At 40.7% G+C, this 19,323-nt stretch overlaps 1 protein-coding gene across 2 annotated transcripts in view; it reads left to right on the top strand.

Annotated features, from left to right (window-relative positions):
* MOGAT1 (monoacylglycerol O-acyltransferase 1) overlaps window positions 1-13,556 on the top strand; it is a 121,460-nt gene extending 107,904 nt beyond the window's left edge. The window contains exon 7 of one of the 2 annotated variants that reach the window (XM_082396824.1): window positions 13,355-13,556. The gene's annotated coding sequence lies outside the window, so the exon portion shown is untranslated. Of the gene's footprint in view, window positions 1-13,346 lie in introns of both variants that reach the window. The other variant, XM_082396823.1, reaches the window with a different exon arrangement.
* The last annotated feature ends 5,767 nt before the right edge of the window (window positions 13,557-19,323 follow it).

The raw sequence follows: 19,323 nt of genomic DNA, 5'->3' as shown, positions 1-19,323 counted from the left end.
GCTGGCTCCTCTCTGAGCTGCCCCAGACCTTGGTGCAAGGGTCTTCCTCCCTTCCACTCTTCGGCTTATATCTGACAGAATTGCAGGGTTTATGAATCTGGGTGTCTTGAGTTTTTTTTTAAGATTTTTTTTTTGATGTGGACCATTTTTAAAGTCTTTATTGAATTTGTTACAATATTGCTTCTGTTATTTATTTATTTATTTATTTATTTATTTATTTATGGCTGTGTTGGGTCTTTGTTTCTGTGCGAGGGCTTTCTCTAGTTGCGGCAAGTGGGGGCCACTCTTCATCGCTGTGCGCGGGCCTCTCACTATCGTGGCCTCTCTTGTTGCGGAGCACAGGCTCCAGACACGCAGGCTCAGCAGTTGTGGCTCGCGGGCCTAGTTGCTCCGCGGCATGTGGGATCTTCCCAGACCAGGGCTCGAACCCGTGTCCCCTGCATTGGCAGGCAGATTCTCAACCACTGCGCCACCAGGGAAGCCTTTGCTTCTGTTTTATGTTTTGGTTTTTTGGCTGAGAGGCATGTGGGATCTTACCTCCCCAACCAGGGATCAAACCTGCACCCCCTGCATTGGAAGGTGAAGTCTTAACCACTGGACCACCAGGGAAGTCCCCTGAATCTGGGTCTTTGTACTGGGTCTAATCTGTCTTCCCCAAAAGATATATCCTTTGCTTCCTTCCATGAATTTGACCTCCACTGTCTATCAGGTGTGGGCTACTCCTGATCAAGTACAGATTACACGTTTATCTGAGCCGATATCAGGGCTTGGACTTCAGCCTGATTATCCAGCATGAAGTACCAAATACCAAATACAACACTTCCTGAGCACTCCATTTCTGGGCTAAATCTTTTCTTTGAGCTACTGCTACTTCAGTGACTAAGGATTTCCTTCATATGCCTTCCTCCCCAGTAAACTCCTCTTCGTAGTCTAAGTGCGCCTCGTTCTTTCTCCTTCTTTTGTTTTTTTCTCTTGCTCTCATATTTCCCTTTATTCTCTTCTCCTTTTTCTATTTTGCCTCTGATTTAGGGCTGTGTTCACACGTACTCATAAGCAGCCTTCACTCTTAAGGCTTAAGAACACCCCTGTCTCCTGGGTTACCAGGGGCTCTGTGTATTTGTGGGACATTCTCTGAGACCCTCCATCCGTCAGTCTGTGATATCTACAAGCAACTTGGAATTAGTCCAAGTTCAAGGCACTTTCATTAAAGATTAAAAGGCATCCTTGCTCATCCCAGACTACCATCCTTCCCCCAAATGTGACCTTGTACAAAGGAAAAAGGAAATTCTCTGTTATCCGTGAATTTTCTATGACATTCAAATTTTACCTGGATGCATCCTCTATTTCTTCAATCAAGTCTCAATGTGTACAGTATTCTCTGGTCCTACGTCCTGCTCTACTCATCGTTACTAGAATCGATATTTGCAGTATAAGCAGAACCTTGTTCTGAGGATAAATCCAAGGGTACTTAGTGCTTTGACAAATGAAAAGCCTTTTTTTTTTTTAGCTGCCCTTTGTCTGACATGCACTAAATGTTGTGTTTCCTTCTGAGTTATGTATAATGTGCAAATTCCAGGCACTCCTTGACAAGAGCTTGTAATAATAAACTGCCTCTCGACAGACTTCCCCTCCCTGAAATGTGTCCCTCCATGGCCCCAAAGTTCTTAGTCTAAGGGTGAAGCCCTGATCACTTTTCTATTTGTGCCATAAATGAGATGACGATGAACACATCAGCTTCGCCATATTGGAAAACTACCTAGTCGAGGAAGGGGTGGCGTCCATATGCCAAAACCCCCTCTATGAGGTGTGCTTTACACCCTCAGGCCCGAGAGTTGCTCTGGGAATGGACTCATTCCCACACTTGCACGGCTGTAGTCAATACCTAGAGATTAAGGGACATCTGGAAAAAGCAGTTTAGATCCTGAAACAGAAACCTCAGAAGTGGTTCCAGGCTGCTCAAGAGCTGTTGTCTGTCCCTTTGTTTGTCACTCAACAAATATTTACTGAGCACAGCCTCTGTGCCAGACCCTAGAGTGGGTTTTTTTGTTTTTTTTTCAAATCTCAACTGTTTTTATTTCGTTTAAGTAAGCAGTGGTATAAGTCTTTTTAAGTGTTTCTTTTTGGAACGGCTTATAGAAAATGGCACCCTGGGACCTTTAGCTCTATGTCCCTCAAATTTTCTTTCAAGAATCTCATCCAGGAAGTTTCTTTAAAGAAGATAATTCACCTGACCTAAATCAGGTTGATTTAGGTCAAAACAATCTGAAAACTAGATGTGCCCCAGTGGAAAGCCTCAAAACTTCTCTAGTTCCTCAAAAATGCCAATATATGCCACTCTACTATTGGTCAAGGAGGATGGCAATCCGAAGGTATCACCTGTTGATATTCCCAGATGGTGAGTGTCCAGCAGTGGGGGAAACAGGCCTGGGCACTGGCTTCGGGGAGCAGGCAGTCAGTCCTGCAGAGATGGCTCTTTGCTCCTTGCTGTGGCCTGTCACCCAGGGCACTGACGGGCAGTGGGGTGAGCTGCTGAGCCAGAGGGAGGTTGCCTTGCTTCTGCAATGCCCTGTAATCAGGCCCCGGGGAGCCTCCCATGTGGCACCTGAAACACTGTAGGTGAACCTCAGCTTTTGAAATCTGCCCTGAAGGTATCAAAGGCCTTGGCTTTTTCTGGTTGGGGAAATTTTGACAAAGATTTAACACAGGAATCTGACAAGCAGTTCCTATACCTAATGTTAAAGGGAAGACAGCCTGGGGAGAAATCAGAGATCAGTTTTCAAGAAAGTTTAATCTCGTTAGGGTGGATTTGTGACTGCTGCCAGGGTATCTGAATACTCAGCAAGTAAATGCAGATGACATTTGCTCAAGTTAATGCTACCTTGAATCAGTGTAAAAGGGTCACTGTCTTTTCCCTAAGCTCCCCAAATAATCTTTCCTGCTTCTTATCATCTTTGGCCGCAGGAGGGAAAGGCTCCCACTTGTCTTTCTTCTTTTGAACTTAGTGCCATCTGCCTTCTGCAAAGAATTGTCCTAACATTGCTTTTGAAAGGAATTATTTGAAAATTTCTAAAAACCAGAAGTTTGGGGCCTTGTTAAAAAAACAAAAACGAAACAAAACAAATACACAAAAACCTCTAGTCATTCAGTGACTCACTCTATCACTGCCATTTGTTTCCTTCAAAATCATTATCATTCTTTTTTTAAAAAATATTTATTTGTTTATTTGGCTGCTTCGGGTCTTAGTGGCCGCGTGCGGGCTCTTCTTTGCGGAAGGCGGATTCTTAACCACTGGACCACCAGGGAAGTCCCTAAAATCATTATAATTCTTAAAGACGAGAAGACTTAGAAAAAGGATGATGAATGACTTATTTTAACTCTGGTGACTAAAACACAGTAAACTTCTTGTTTCCAAGTGGCACTTAGAAACGTAATTCCTCCGTTTCTTCTTTATTATTCCAACTTTCTAGACAATATTTAAAGAATGGGTTGGGTTGGTATTCTCCTGGGTCCCATGAAAGTTCCAACCTGTCTAATGCCCAGCAAATACCTTTCAGCTGATACGCTGAGAGGTGAGTCAACGTGTTGACAGGGAACTCGGTGTTGCATCTGCTTCTGCTTGCTCCTGGTTCAAGGACCTTTGGGATCCACATGCAGCTCTGGAGGTGTAGATGTGGCCCAGGGTATAGTTCACTGGACCAAAGTTCCCCTTAACTTCACAGGTTTGCTCCTTTCAGAAATGACCTACTGTGTGACTGGAGGATACTTTAGCAGGAAGGCACTGGGCTCTACAGCGGGAATCTCTCAGAGGTACAGAATTGTGTTCAGTCTGAACCCCAATTCCAAGAGCCTCGGGTGTGAGCTGGGATTTGAGTGTTGGGCAGGATGGTCCCATGGCCTACTGAAGTCTGCTAGCATTCATCCTAGGTTCAAGGGCTCACAAAAATCTCTCAAATTTAATTGTAGTAAGCACCTTGAAGGAAGCCACATGTGTGTAACTGATTCCCTTTGCTGTACAGCAGAAACGAACACAACATTGTAAATCAACTATACTCCAATAAAAATTAATTTTAAAAAATTAATAAAGGAAGCCACATTACCAAACCCTGGAGATGAAAGCTATGCATGTCGTCAGTACATCTCTGTGTAGGTCTTTCTTGAAGTTGTTGGCAAAGCTCCGTCTATAGAAACCTTCTTCCCTGCTGCACGTTTCGGGGTTTCCCATTTCTAAATTCAGATCATCACACTGCTATACCTTAAAGTGATTTAAGGATTGATTTATTAAAATGTCACTTCATTTTATTGCCTGACCATGCAAGCATAACTTTGGAATTCATATTGCTCTACCAGATGATTGCATTTTTAATAGGGAGGACATTTCTTATTGGTTATAGGTTATTACTTGCAGGCAATTTTGTGATGACTTTCTTGAAGGTTTTTGCTGTTTAACCAAGAGAAATTAGTGATTTTCATCACTCAAGGAAGGGTTAAAAAGTTTATTTAAAGAGAAATAGTATTTTCTTAAATGTTACATCTTGAAGGGTACAATAAGCTGGTTATAATGGATCTAACCTGGCAATTCGGCCTTGTACTCTTCTCTTAGTCCTGGTGAGATGGTGGTGGGGGGGAGGGGGTGGTGCAGGTGTTGAAAGAGGAGCAGAGAGAAGGTCAAGTGCAATTCAGTGCACAGACAGCCAGATCCAACAGGACTGGGATCTAAGTCTGTTTAGACTTATCTGCATGACTCTACCCCTTGCCTCACACAATCAGCTAATCGTGCTTGGCATGTGGCTTTTATCTTCCTGAAAGAAGGTAAATCATATAGACAAACATTCATTGTACCCTTGCTATGTGACGGTCGTGTACTCAGTAAGCTCTTTAGGGAAATACCAAGGACTATAAGGCACAGTGTGTGTGCTCTTAAAGTCTTTGATTTAGCAGGAGTGAAGTTAAACGCCATTAAAGGCAGTAGTGAAGATGTCATTGGTAGCAGTTGGGGGGTGGGAGTGGGGTTGGTACCTGTCCCCTCCATAACTCCTCCTTCGGCTTCTCTTACATGTGCTCCAGTGAATGCGAATAAAGTGGTGAGTCAGTCCCGATGTACACAAGGCCCCTTCTCTCCAGTGCAGAGCTTCTCCCATAGCAGTGCTTGGGATCCAGAAACATAAGTGAGGACTCCCTCGCCTGCCTCCCGGCCTTTGAGTTGAAGGCTGGGCACATGGATCCAACTCAGTGGCCATGTCCCAGCAGTTTCAGGAAAAAGCACTGGATCTGAGAGTCTGTGGATGGACTACTTCGAAGGAAAAATGTGGCATTGTTGTTTCTTAGGCCAAACATAAATAATTAGACACATATTCTCGCTGCATTTAAATCACAGCCACTCCAAAAAATTTTAGTGAACATTTTTCCCTTAAGCCATAGAAATTTCTTTCTTTTAGAAATTATTCTTCTAGGACCCTAGGAGGTTACTGAAGAATAAGTACATTAACCAGGTAGACAAAACTGGGGTTACCGTCATGAAAAAAATGACCTTTGGATAAATTCTGTTTTCTTTTACCTAATAATTAGCTATTTCCAATGGAATGTTGGTAGTCTGGAATACAAAATACAAAGATTTTAATATGCAACTAGGAAATTTAAAACATTAAGAAACTTTTTTGCATGGTGCAACGTGAAGAAAAGAATTCTGAGAAATGCTCTCAGATATTCGTGTTTGTTTTTGTCTTAAGAATTGCCCAACTGTCAGTTGTCTTTGTCATATATCAGAATGAAAGTAAATTGATTTCTTGAAACTACTCTTAAGAAAGAACGACCAGAAATCAGTCATCAGTGTGCCACGCGTAACTGTGTAATTTATTCATGCGTGACTACCCATTTTGACGTAGAGGAATAGAAACGGGAAATTCAGTTTTGTATTAAGACCATTTGTATTAGAAATCATGACTTCTTCTCAAAGCTGTCTTCTTTTTTTTTAAAGATTTTTTTGACATGGACCATTTTTTAAAGTCTTTATTGAATTTGTTACAATATTGCTTCTGTTTTATGTTTTGGTTTTTTGGCCGCGAGACTAGGGATCGAACCCGCACCCTCTGCATTGGAAGGCGAAGTCTTAACCACTGGACCACCAGGGAATTCCCTCAAGGCTGTCTTCTGATTTGCTAGATATGTATATCTATCAGCCTACTTTTTTTTTTCTTTATAAGATTTCTTATCTGTTTTCTAAAACAGAATACCTATATTATTTCCTAGGATGATAGAAAAAATTACGCTAACTATAAAATGCAGATAACTGAAATAAAAAGCTAGATTATTCTTACTCCCCCAAAGGTAATCACTGTTAAGATTTTGATATATATCTCCCTTCTAGTCTTTTTTTTTAAACATAACAAAAATCATATTTAAAAAAAATAACATACATACTGTTTTTGCAATGTTCTTTTTAAATTTAATATTTTCCATGCCAATTTTGTCTAGAATAAATGTATCACCCTAAATGATTTTGCAAGATTCAGATTATGGGACATATTATGACATTTGGGGTGAATATCAGCAGGAAAATGTTTTGGACACAGTAACATGAAAGACATAAAGGCAGAATTAATGCTAATATTCCCTAATCTAAGAATGGTGCATTTTTCTCAGACCATGTGTGGTATAGTTTGGATAAAATAGAATGAATAAATTAAAAATGACAACAATGTCTTTGTTTTAGGGCTGCCTTTCCCTCCCTACTGGAATTAAACAGGGTACAAGTGACTTTTATATGAGGGTTGATTTTATATATTTAATTTTCTGACACTTATGATGTATCTTTTAAAATATAAAGGATGTTACTACTACTGACAATTTGTCTCAGGAAAGAACACACTTCCTGTCAGTCCTTTACCACCATTTATATTAGAATCATTTCTTTTGAATTTGTTTTTCTGTGATCTTAATATGGTGGAATAATTGGACAATTTGCTGAGTTGTGGCCTAAGAGGAATGACATGCATTGACATTTGAAGTTAGTGTTTTAAAGACAGAGAATCCAAAGGAAAATCTAGAGAAACACACACCAAAAAATAAATCCTGGGCGATTGTTCAAGAACCACTTCACTAGGGAATTGCCCTCTCTGGTTGGTTCGTCTAAGGCAATGCCATGCCTCCTACCAGCTATAGACATGCCAGGGGGCAGGGCCAGATTTTAATCTGTCTCCATTGTGGAGATGGATTAGCATCGGTTGAAGGAGCTGAAATTGTATAAATATTTTGAAATCTGTGAATTATGACTTCCTTTTGTAAGTGTGGCACAAGGCTGACTCAGCAGCTGCTGCTTCACCTTCCAAGCACCGTCTGCAGGTGAATGCGTCCCCTATGCCACTTGCCCTCATCCCCATTCCTGGTCACATCAGCAGACACGTGGATGACAATCTGTGGGTGCTGGCACCCTCACCGTGCTGTTGTGAGGGGCTTCCTTGCACACAGGTCCAGGAAATAGAATGGAGGCTGAGGGCCACCCTCTCTGGAGCTCAGGAACACGTGCTCAGTGAATCCAGCGCATCAATTCATTCACGCCCCGCACATGTCTTTGTATATTCCTGGCTGTAACTTTTACCACCATGTTGATGAGCCCAGATGCAAACAGACTTCCTATTAGAACAAACAGGCACATATTAGGGTAGTTTGATAAAGCTGGCTGCCTAGGAAAAATAAAGTGCTATGTATCTGCATAATTAAAAATATTGCCCCCAAATTAAAATATGGTGCTGCATGTGTATGTTGGCTCAACAAATCTTATCAAATTAATATCCACAGCCAAGAAGTTCAATGACAAATACATGGACACTTTGGCTTGGTCTAAACCTTCCCTGTCACTCCTCTTCCAGGTGAGAATTTGAATTAATTTCATGTCTAACTGCCCAGTGTTTCTTTATGTACAAGCAAACAGGACACATTTTTATTTTCCCCTTTTCCTACCCAAAATATTGTATGAGTTGACTGCTCTGCACTTTGCTCTTTTATTTAATATATCTTAGAGAACTTTCTGTACCAATATAAAGGGAACATTCTTATTCATTTTTAAAGCAGTTTATTGAGATATAATTCACAGATCACACAATTCACCCATCTGAAGTGCACAATTCAATAGTTTTTAATATATACACAGAACTGTGAATCCGTCATCACAATCAATTTTACAACATTTTTATTACCTCCAAATTAACCCTGTACCCTTTAGCTGTAACCCACCAACCTTCCTGCTCTGTTTCCTTGTCAAAGGCAACCAGTAATCTACTTTCTGTCTCTATACATGTCTATTCTGGACATTTCATACAATTGGAATCATACAACGTATGGTCTTTTGTGACTGGCTTCTTTCACGAAATGTAATGTTTTCAAGGTTCATCCAGGTAGTAGCACTGCTTTTTTTTTTTTTAAGCTGCATAGTGCTTTATTGTGCAGAGGTACCATGATCTGTTTAATCATTCCCTTATTAGATGCATATCTTTGCTCTTTCAAGCATTGCTGCAGTGAGTAACCTTGAACACCCGTCATTTTCTCTGTGTGCTGGCACATATGTATTACCCATTCCCAGAACTGAGCTTTTTGGAGCAGATAGTCAACACAACTGTAATTTTGCTAGATGTTGCCAACTCGCTCTATTGTACTCCCACCAGCCATGTATTAGGTCCCACCAGCCAATTCCTCACAGCCTTACCAGCAGAGCATGCTGTCAAACTCTTGAATTTTTGCCAGCCTGGTGGGTTTTTGTTTGTTTGTTTGTTTCTTAAAAAGCATCTCAGACTGTGTGGTTTTCATGTGCATTTTTCTGAATATGATTGAGATTGAGATCCATATACATTGACAAATCTTATGATATCCTTGTTTGAACTACATTTTCTTGGCTTCATCAGAGTGGTGGTTACAGCCTGTCAACTATGATAACTTGATTTCCTGCAAGTGTTTGATTTTTGCATTTTGTGACAGAGATCTGGTCATTATAGTACTGATGATTATAATAAAGGTGTATATTTTTAAGCATAAATAATTGTCTTCTTAACGTATGTCACAAGAGGACTATAATTTATTTCCAAATTAGTTTGATCTGTTTTTTGATTAATTGAATAAAAAATTCTCTTTCAACAATGATGATTACTTCGGTTGGCAACATGACTATCCTTATTATGAAACTATAATTCACATGAAATAAAAACAAAACATCTATTTATGACCAACTGAATTGCTTTATTATACGTTTGATGCCTGTCACCAGTCCCATTTGGAATGTCTCAGAAAATATAAGCTCTAGTATTTCCTAGGGGCGGGGGGAAAGCAGTTTCTCTGAATATTCTCTCCCTTTCATTAGACATTGTTTCAAGGGAGTTTTTCCATTTGAAACTAAGGTTTCTTTAAAGAGTAAGCAAGTCCATATATGTTCTGATTTATTTATGCTTAAGGGACTGAAATTCAGAGACTTTTACACAAGTTATATGCATATTTTCTAGGCAGCGAGTCATTAAAGAGAGGTAAACATTTGTCTCTCAAAGAACACTGCTAGTCCTTGAAGTTTAAGCTTCATATCTGCCTAAGGCACTCTAGGGTATCAGAACAGGACAGCAGAGATTCTCAGTGGGTGACCCTGGAAGTCCTGAAAGGAGTAATGGTGAAGGTAGGGTTACCGGGCAGGCCCTCAGGACCCTGACATTAATGCTTTCAAGGCAAAACCAGAAGCAAGGCTGTCCTAACTTGTAAATGGACTGTCCTGATGCTTCCAGAGAACCGGGCGTGACACAAGAGAGCTGGATTTGGAACAATGAATAATTGCTAGCAGGGGCCAGAATTGCTCTTGAGGGTACCACTCCCAGCATCTGCAGCAGGAAGAAGTATAAACTAAAGGTCAGACCCTCTTTGATAAGTCTCAAAAGTAACCTGGAATTCTCTGAGAAGCCACACCATTTATTATTAGGAATAACAACCACAATGACGGCCACAATAATAATACATTGATTCTACTTATTTGTGGTAGTTCTATAAAGTCACTGCAAACATTAAATTAGCAAATACTGAAGCATTGCACCTAGGTGTAATACACGGTTAGGTTCCTATGACTCTCTGGGCATACCAATCAATACATAACCTTGTTTTATGTGTGAACTCACAGCCAACAACACTAGCTCATGCCTGGAGGAAGTATATTTAACACGTGTTCAGGAAAACTGGATATCTCTCTGGCACTACACTTGGGGGCCATCTTAAACAGCAAAATCACCAACAAAAGCACAAAAATGCAAAAGACGTGGCACTAAATAGACCACTAAAATGACACTTGTTACCAGTCTGAGAGCTGACACAAGAAAGTAGCGCGTCACCTTGTTTGACTTCAGTTGAGAACAGTGTACAAAGGGTGACAGATCTTCTCTGCTCTGAGCACATCCACTAGCAGCGCGAGCACGGGGGGGTATTGATTTGGGGGTTACAATAAATTTTAGCCAGTAGGCAAATTTGCAAGTAGGAGATCTGAATAATGAGGAATGACTAACTGTAATCACTTAGAAACAAACTTCGCCCCTACCGTTGAGGAACAGCACACTAGCTGGAGAAGCAATAGAGTAGTTGAGCTGACCTGTGACACAGAGCACGTAGGTGGGGCGGAGCCACACGTGGGGTCAGCTTGGGGTCTGACGCTAACATTTTGTGAACCTCTGAACAGGTCATGGAAGTTCATTGTGCTTCCAGTTTTCTCATCAGCAAAACTGATCTACTTACTTCAAAGGGGCGTTTTGAAGCTGAAATATATATAGGAAACCCAAGGGATTAAATAAATTAGAAAAAAGAATTCAGGGGTGGTTATTTCTATTTGAGAGTAGTAGATGCCATTTTTATTTTCTTCTTTGTATCTCTCTAAATTATTTCACGATAATCTCGATTTGGTATGCATAATATTTATAATAAAAAAAAAGTTAAGGGATAATAGCACCGGTGAGAATAACATACGTTCGTATGAAACTGCTTTGAATAAAAGTACTGTTAAAGATTAAAAAGTGTCATTTTCCATGCAATAAGTCAATGGGTACAATAGGTTAGTAAACTGAAATGAAATTCCAACTAGCTCTGTCACGACTAGAAAAACAGGTCCCACCTGGTTTGTGTAGTAATCTTGTCGTAAGAGGTGTTTGGCTCAGACACCTGCCTTTATAACATTAACGGGAGCTCTCCTGCACTCTGCCTGCCTGCCTCATGGGGCTGCCAGAACCGCCCTTGTCTTATTTACATTGAAAGAAAAACAGAGGGGGTGGAAGTTGCTGGGCTATTTTCCACTGTAACAACACCTACTCTAAACCAGGGAGAAACAGAATCTAAGACAGTGTATGAAGAAGTCTGCACTACCTTTCCCCTTGATTTAGTAAGGCAATTTTTTTTTCTTTTTTTGGGTCGGGGCCACACTATGCAGCATGTGGAATCTTAGTTCCCCTACCAGGGATTGAACTCATGCCCCCTGCTGTGGAAGCTCAGAGTCTTAACCACTGGGCCACCAGGGAAGTCCAGTAACAAAATTTTTAAAATGTGACACTGGTGTATTCTTTCAGTTCCAGGAACTAACTTGACCCACTGTTTTAGAAGCACACTTCATCTTGGCGTTTTTGAACAAAGAACCAGTTTGTCTGACTCAAAAGTGCACTGCCTTCCATAAACAGATTTCTTCCTGTCCTTTTGATGTGAAATGTGATTCTTTTTCATTTTCTAATCTAAACTGTCCCTGGGTGGGACTGAGGGCAATTCCCCAGCTGTGACGCTGAGTGAGAGATGGTTGGCTCTCCATGCTAGGTAATGTGATCCTAAAATAGATTAAAGAATGAAGCCTAAGCCTTTTCGGTTTTGGCCCCTGACTTACATAAAACACAAACCTGGTTAATATATTTTATTGATTCCTAAGGAATTAAGTCCCTTGCAAAATTCAGCAAAAGCATCACAGTTGAAAGATTTAAAATCGGTTTTAAATACACCAGAATGGAAAAAAAAGTGCAGAACTAACAAGGAATGATCTATGTGGTTATTACTATTTAATAATAAGAAAAATAAAGTAATTAATGTTTACTGAAGTCAACATTGTTTTAACATTAATTCTGTTAACACACCTAAGGTACTGTGTTAGGCGGATTTAGAACATGAACTGTGTTCCATGAAGATTGTCCACATAAAAGTCTGCAGTTTCACAATAATCCTTCAAAAGGTCACTTGAGAGGAACCCAGAAATGCTAGCCAACTTAGTGAGGGAGTAGAGAAACAGCAAAAATTAGGCGTAATTAACAGCCTACATGGAATATTTTTGTACCCCAGACAAATTACTTAGAGCAATCCAGACAACATCTGTTCCTAGAGTAACAGAAAACAAACCTGACTCCATATTGGATCTATTCCTTTAGCTTTAACCCTTATGCTCTGTTGCCTGTGCTTAGTCATGAGGGCTCTGCACCTTTGTAAAAAAAAATATTGCCTGTAGCCTGAAATATACACGATAGTCCATTCTCAAGGCTCTGACCTTTAAAGGTATAACACTTTTCCATTCATATAGAGATAAAAAGTTGCAGAACAGGACCACTTATTGAAGAGGCTGTCTTTTCTCCATTGTATGTTCTTGCCTCCTTTGTCGTAAATTAGGTGACCATATGTGCATGGGTTTATCTCTGGGCTTTCTATCCTGATCTATATTTCTGTTCTTGTGCCAGTACCATACTGTCTTGATTATTGTAGCTTTGTAGTATAGTCTGAAGTCAGGGAGCCTGATTCTTCTAGCTCCGTTTTTCTTTCTCAAGATTGCTTTGGCTATTCGGGGTCTTTTGCATTTCCATACAAATTGTAAAATTTTTTGTTCTAATTCTGTGAAGAATGCCATTGGTAGTTTGATAGAGTGAAGTAAGTCAGAAAGAGAAAAACAAATACTGTATGCTAACACATATATATGGAATCTAAAAAAAAGGTACTGACAAACCTAGTGGCAGGGCAGGAATAAAGATGCAGGCATAGAGAATGGACTTGAGGACATGGGAGGTGGGGAGGGGAAGCTGGGGCAAAGTGAGAGTAGCATCGACATCTATACACTACCAAATGTAAAATAGATAGCTAGTGGGAAGCAGCCGCATAGCACAGGGAGATCAGCTCGGTGCTTTGCAAAGACCTAGAGGGGTGGGATAGGGAGGGTGGGAGGGAGGATCAAGAGGGAGGGGATATGGGGATATATGTATGCATATAGCTGATTCACTTTGTTGTACCACAGAAACTAACACAGCATCATGAAGCAATTATACTCCAATAAAGACGTATAAAAAAAAGTTGAAGAACAGAGACTAACATTTCTCTTATTGGAGGTTTATAGAAACATTGTGACCAGACCTACCTGGACAGCTGCAAGAACAAAGGATTCCAGCACCAAGAAGTCTGCAACAACCAGCCACACCCCCTCCCCTTTTAGTACAAAAGAAGCCTGAATTCTAACTCCGATTAAGATGGTTCTTTAGGACAGTAGTCCACCATCTTCTCCATCTGCTGGCTTTCTGAATAAAGTTGCTATCCTTTGCCCCAACACCTCATCTCTCAATTTATTGGCCTTTCATGAAGCGAGCAATATAAGCTTGGACTCAGTAACACTAGAACTATTCAAATGCATGAAATTTTGGTTAATCCATTCATAATTCTGTATCCTGGATTCATTATGAGGATATTGCTAGCTACAATTCTCTTTGGGGAAAAAAAAATCCATTACTATACTGCTATTAGAGAATCACTGAAAAGTGCTTACGTGAGTGAGGCAGTTAATCCTGATTCAAGAGTAGGAAATTTGATTGTGGCATTTGTGAGAATATCCTTGGAGGGAAACTGAATCTGGAACATGGCAAAGTTGACAATAAGCCTGGTGGAAACTGGCCTATTTTGACTCTCTGTTATTTCATGTAAAAAGTCTTATTTGAAAATATTTAGTACAATCTGGTACAATTTAGATATCTGAGAAGAGTTTTGAAGGTTGTTGGATTCTCAGACTGCTGGGATTCCTCGAGCAAGAGGCAAAAGAGAGAGAGACAAAGAGAGAGAGGTAAACAAGGGAAAATAAAATAAAGAATGGGCCATTGGACAAAGATTTGGTTTCATGGAACATTCAAATAAATATACAGACCAAGTATCTTTGCTGACATGTATAGAATATGCCTTTCTTTGAAAGCACAAAACATAAGCAGATATCCAGAAGAGGTAAGAGGAGGAAGAATCTTGGGTTGACTGAACTCAGAGGGATCCTTGACGTCATCGCACCAACCTTGTCATCTCATAGCCAGAGACGCTGAGCTCCAGGAACTTAGGGGAGTTGCCCAGCTGAGGCTCTTTCCTCCATGAGTCACTTCTCTTGAAATACAGCACACTAAAAACTCCAGCAGTTCATAGAATCCCTCTGTGACTAAAAGGAAGAACAGAAGAGAGTGAAGAAGGGGGAGGGGAAGATCCTTGTTCCAGGAAGAAGCCATTCTTCCTGTGGCCCAACCCAGAGCCCCTTAAACACAGTTTTGTTAAACTTCAAGCTGCCTCTTCCTCTCCCCTCTTACTCCTAGTTATCTTTGCTAATATCATTAGTTCCTGAAGTTCTCTGCCCAATTAAAAATGAAATGAGCTTGAGGCTAGAATGTAAAGAAATTTTTAAAACAGCACATGATATAACCATATCAAAGAAGAATAAATTGACTGTTTAAATTTTAATCCTAATAACTTACTGTCTTACCACAAAACATTTATGAGAGTATATAAATGCTAACCTAATAAAAATATGCTCCGTGACCTAAATGTCCCAAATATTAGTTAGCCAGAGGATGGATGCTTGCAAGCTTGGAAGAAAGATTTAGGAGTCTTGGGTTTTATCTCTAAACATGTTTGACCTTGGGCATGTCATTGTACTTTTGTTGCAGCTCCTCAGTCCATAAAAAGGATAATAAAATTACCCACCAAAGTTACCTCAAAGAAGTGTTCTGATGATTAATGAGTTGATGGTGGCTTATGCACATGAGATGGAAGAAGTGTATAAAAATATAATATCATTGTTGTTGTAATTACTGTTATTGCTCATACATGAGGAGCAAATACGGGGGCTGGCAATATGTCAGTCACAGCTAAAGAGCAATCTGCCCAAGAAAAGGAATGAGACCATTTATGAGTGGTGACTTCACTTGCACTTTATTTTCAAAGTTAATTATTTTAGTGAGAACCATCTTAACTTGAATAATTGGTACAAAGGAACATTTTCAGAACCTGATTTCCCGGGGAGGGGGGCAGGATTTGGAACATGTGGAATGTTCTTAGTAGCCAGCACTCTGACCTTTGAAGCACCCTTTGGATCTCAGTTTCCACGTCTATAAAATCCAGTTGTAGGACTGGATGATCTTTGAGTTTTCTACTAGCTCTGAGAGTTTACAATTCTTCCACTCCCAAAACCCTCAAGGCTGATCCTGCAGCTGATAAAAAAATAGAAGCCCAAAGGCAGCCATCATTGCTAGTTGCGGAAGGTTGGTGACAAAACAGCAGTACAGTGGAGAGGTTTTGAGCAAGGACTCTGGAATCAGACAGCTGTGCTGGAATTCTTGTTCTGCAACTTCATATTAGCTTGTGGGCAGGTTTCCTCCCTGGAAAGTGGAGCTCAAATAGTATTTCCTTCAGAGGGTCGTTAAGAGGGTTAACTGCAGGGGTTAGGAGAGCACCTGGTACATGGGAAATGCTCCATCCATGTCAGATCCTATCTCTGAGCTCTAGGCAGAGGTCCTCAGCACTGACATCATTTCTCAAGTACTCACTGAATGTTCATTATGCACCCACTGTGCTCCTAGCGTGGTGCCCACCACCCAGTAGATGCTCATGCACAAGTTGTTTTTTTTTTTTTTTCAAGGAAACTTTGAATTACTTTATGAATTCAAATCGTGGTTCTAAGGGTTAGGAACTGTAGTGGACCCAAACATGAAGAAAGCATTTTCGGGGGCCTGGGGCTACCCCAGATGTAATGAAAATAATTGAAGCTAGGAGAATACATTGGCGGGAAGCAGACTAGGAGGAAGAGTGGTGAATGTTTGCCTTTTTTGGCTCACCAGACTCCAACCCCTGTGCAAGGTTCGGAGAATTTCGCATTGTATCTTATCTTGGCAGAAGTGGTGCCCCATCTCCCCAGATGTTCAGATCCTCTCTCCCCTCCCTCCTCACAGCCACTGCTCAGGACAGGAGCTAACCTCAGCCAGCGGTTACTTCCATCAGGGATTTTGAATATCAAGTAATAAGGCAAAGAGGAGCTGATTGAATTCATGAGTGTTTATGGGCGGTGGGCAGCAACAATGCGATTTCCAGATTGTTTCTGCTAAAAGAACATTGTTATGTGTCCTGCCTCACAGCTCTCCGGAGCTGCCCAGGTTTCCGGACTCTTCTCCAAGTCTGATCTGCAGCCCTCCCATCGATGCTGTGAACCTCTGCTCCCTTCCAATTCATTTCCTATTAGGATTAAAAAAAGGTAAAGAAGACTGCTGGGCCTCCTGTCACCCTATTAGGGGTTCCTTATGCCAAACCATCACTACCATCACTGATGAAATGGATCAGATATGGATTGGATATTAGATGTTGTTTTTGTGACATTGCTAATTTTCTTAGGTACTTTGAATGATTTTGTGATCATGTAGGAGAACATACTTATTCTTAAGAAATGCACACTGAAGTGTCATGATACCTGAAACTGAGTTTTAAATGGGTTAGCCAAAAAACCTGCTACATATCACACATATATAACATATATACATATATATAACATATATGTGTTTGTATGTTTATGTGCGTGCATGTAAACACATTATCTGTCTATCATCTGCCTATCTATGAATTTAACTGTTGGGCAAATTGGTAAAGTATTAACAATTGATGGATCTAGGCGGGTTCATTGTACTGTTTTTTCAATATTTCTGTAGGTTTGAAAATTTTGAAAATAAAAATTGGGGGGAAAATAAAATGACAGTATATTATGAATTGAGGCATGTCTTTAGGAAAAGTCCCTATGTAACCCAGGGATTTCCCCTGATCTTGGCAGCTGGTGGATGCAGCACATTAACTGTAATAACCCACAGTGCCCAGCATGTCACTGATATTCAATGAATGAATAAGTGAGTGGACATTTCCATGGCTTTTTAGCCCATTTGCTGCCACTCAACATCAACTCCCTGCAAAGTGCCTCCCCCCAAGTATGTGGGATGGCTTTCACGTGTGCTCAGAGCCAAGGCTGGTCCTCAGACTTGTCGCCCATCCATTAATTCACTCACCTATGCGCTCTCATTTCTCTAACAAGTACTTCCTGAGTCCCTGGCATGCTCTGTACAGTAGCATGCTAAATGCCAAGATACAGTTTTGAATCAGACAGCCCCCCTCAGGGGTCTTACATTCTAATGACATCTAAACTGCTTCTTCCCTCTTCTCTTCCCCTGGACCCTATTTGCTTATACGCTGTAGCAGTCAGGGACCTTTGAGGTGACAAAGCTCCCCAAATCAATATTCATTTGGAAAATGGAGAGGTGCCTCTCTCACTCCACGTGTTAACGCTGGCTTGATATCTGTGACAGTATGTACAGTTCTTAATCATGACAGATACCATCGACTGAATGGTTTTCCATGCCAGGCACTATGCTAAATGCTTGTTTCCATGATCTCATTTAATCCTGTCCAACGAGGTAGATACAATTAGCAGCCCTTTTTAGCAGGTAAGGAAACTGAGGCATAGGAAGTTTAAAGCAGCTTGCCTAAGTTACAGGTCCAATAAATAATTAAACTGATATTTCAGGTTTAAAGCTGCCTGGCTCTATGTTGCCCCTTTGTCTCATGGAGGTTTTGCTGAAGTACCTGTTTTGGATTTAACTTACGGTCCCTCTCACCCTAACACTCCTTCCCTGTCTCTGTAAGATTGATGGTCTCTGTGGAGATGGTGCCAGACCCAGATGTGAAAAAGGGACTTCCTGCTATTCTAGGAAACATCCCTCTTCTCCTCTCCAGGGTCGAAGACTTTGCTCTTGGGTCCAGCCTCTTGGGCATGGCTCCACTGTCCCTTAGAAGCAGTTCATTCCCAGGAGGCTCCAAGCCCTTATGCAAATGGACTTCCAGCAGGCAACTCCAGTCCCGGACATCACTGCCTTGTCCTGAAGAATTACGCAACACACAGAAGTTTGAGGGGGTCTAGGTTTTCATTAATTCTAATTAGGATATCAGTGTAACACCTTCATGATTACTGAGGTAATCAAAAACAAAAACAAAAACACCTCATTCCATCTACATACACTAACTTTTTTTTTTCAGCATTATCTTCTCTGGGAATAACTAATGTATGCTTGTATGTAGTTGTTGGGATGGATGAGCAATTCCATTCACCTTCCTATACCTAGGTGCCAAAGTAGCAGTTAGCTCATGTTAGGGTTGTGACACTTTGCACTGTCTCCTCTTTCCAGCAGCACATGTATAGGTGGGTTACAGAGAGCTGTGTCGTGAGTTGGAGAAGGAAGCCTGCCCTATGCTAAGGAGTAGGTTTAATAAGCAGGTCAGCTCGCTGTCCCAGGGCAGAGGAGTAAGATCCAGAGACCAGCTTCCTTGTATCATACGTGAATGTTGTTGGAGTATATGGTCTTTGCAGATACATAAAAAGCCATGTATGCCTCAAAGTCTAACAGGCATGAAGTGTGAAACCAGCGTTATCTGTCCTCCAAGAGAAAAGGGATACAGAGAGATCGTAGTAGAATACACCAGAGGTGTGTGCATAGGAAGTTCCAGAGACCTTAAAGAAGTTAGGGAACAAGAACTCGCCCTATGTAGGATGAAGAATTAAATATTTTGGAGGGGATGGGCAAGTACCTTTCGACTAAGGTTTCTTACTGTCACGCTTCTCAAACTGAGAGCTATATGCGTGGTGGGGAGGAAGTGCATTTAGTTTAAAAACAAGTTATTAAAATATAGTGAAATAGTAAATATCAGAGTTCATAATCCATGATAAGTGTAAGTGTTGTTCTGTGAAACCTTTGTTTATACCTACATATGTGTATTTATGCTGTGGGTTGTACATACTTCTTTCTGTGGGTTGTGGTCAAAATATTTGAAAGTCACTGTTGATATCTTCAGTAATGACCCAGAATATTAATTAGTTTATATTACAAAATTATTCTCTCTTGTCCCCAAAATGACCACGGGTACAGTTTAGCTCATTTTTATTTAATTTTTAAAAAGAAAACTACAAATTTTAATTGAAATATATAAAAGGTGTAAATAAAGGGAGAGAATCCTATGTGTCCTTGAATACAAAGA

Source organism: Balaenoptera borealis (assembly GCF_965194805.1).
Source record: "Balaenoptera borealis genome assembly, chromosome: 6".
Lineage (NCBI taxonomy): Eukaryota > Metazoa > Chordata > Mammalia > Artiodactyla > Balaenopteridae > Balaenoptera > Balaenoptera borealis.
Note: the sequence above shows the minus strand (reverse complement) of the source record. Positions and strands in the feature narration are given on the sequence as shown.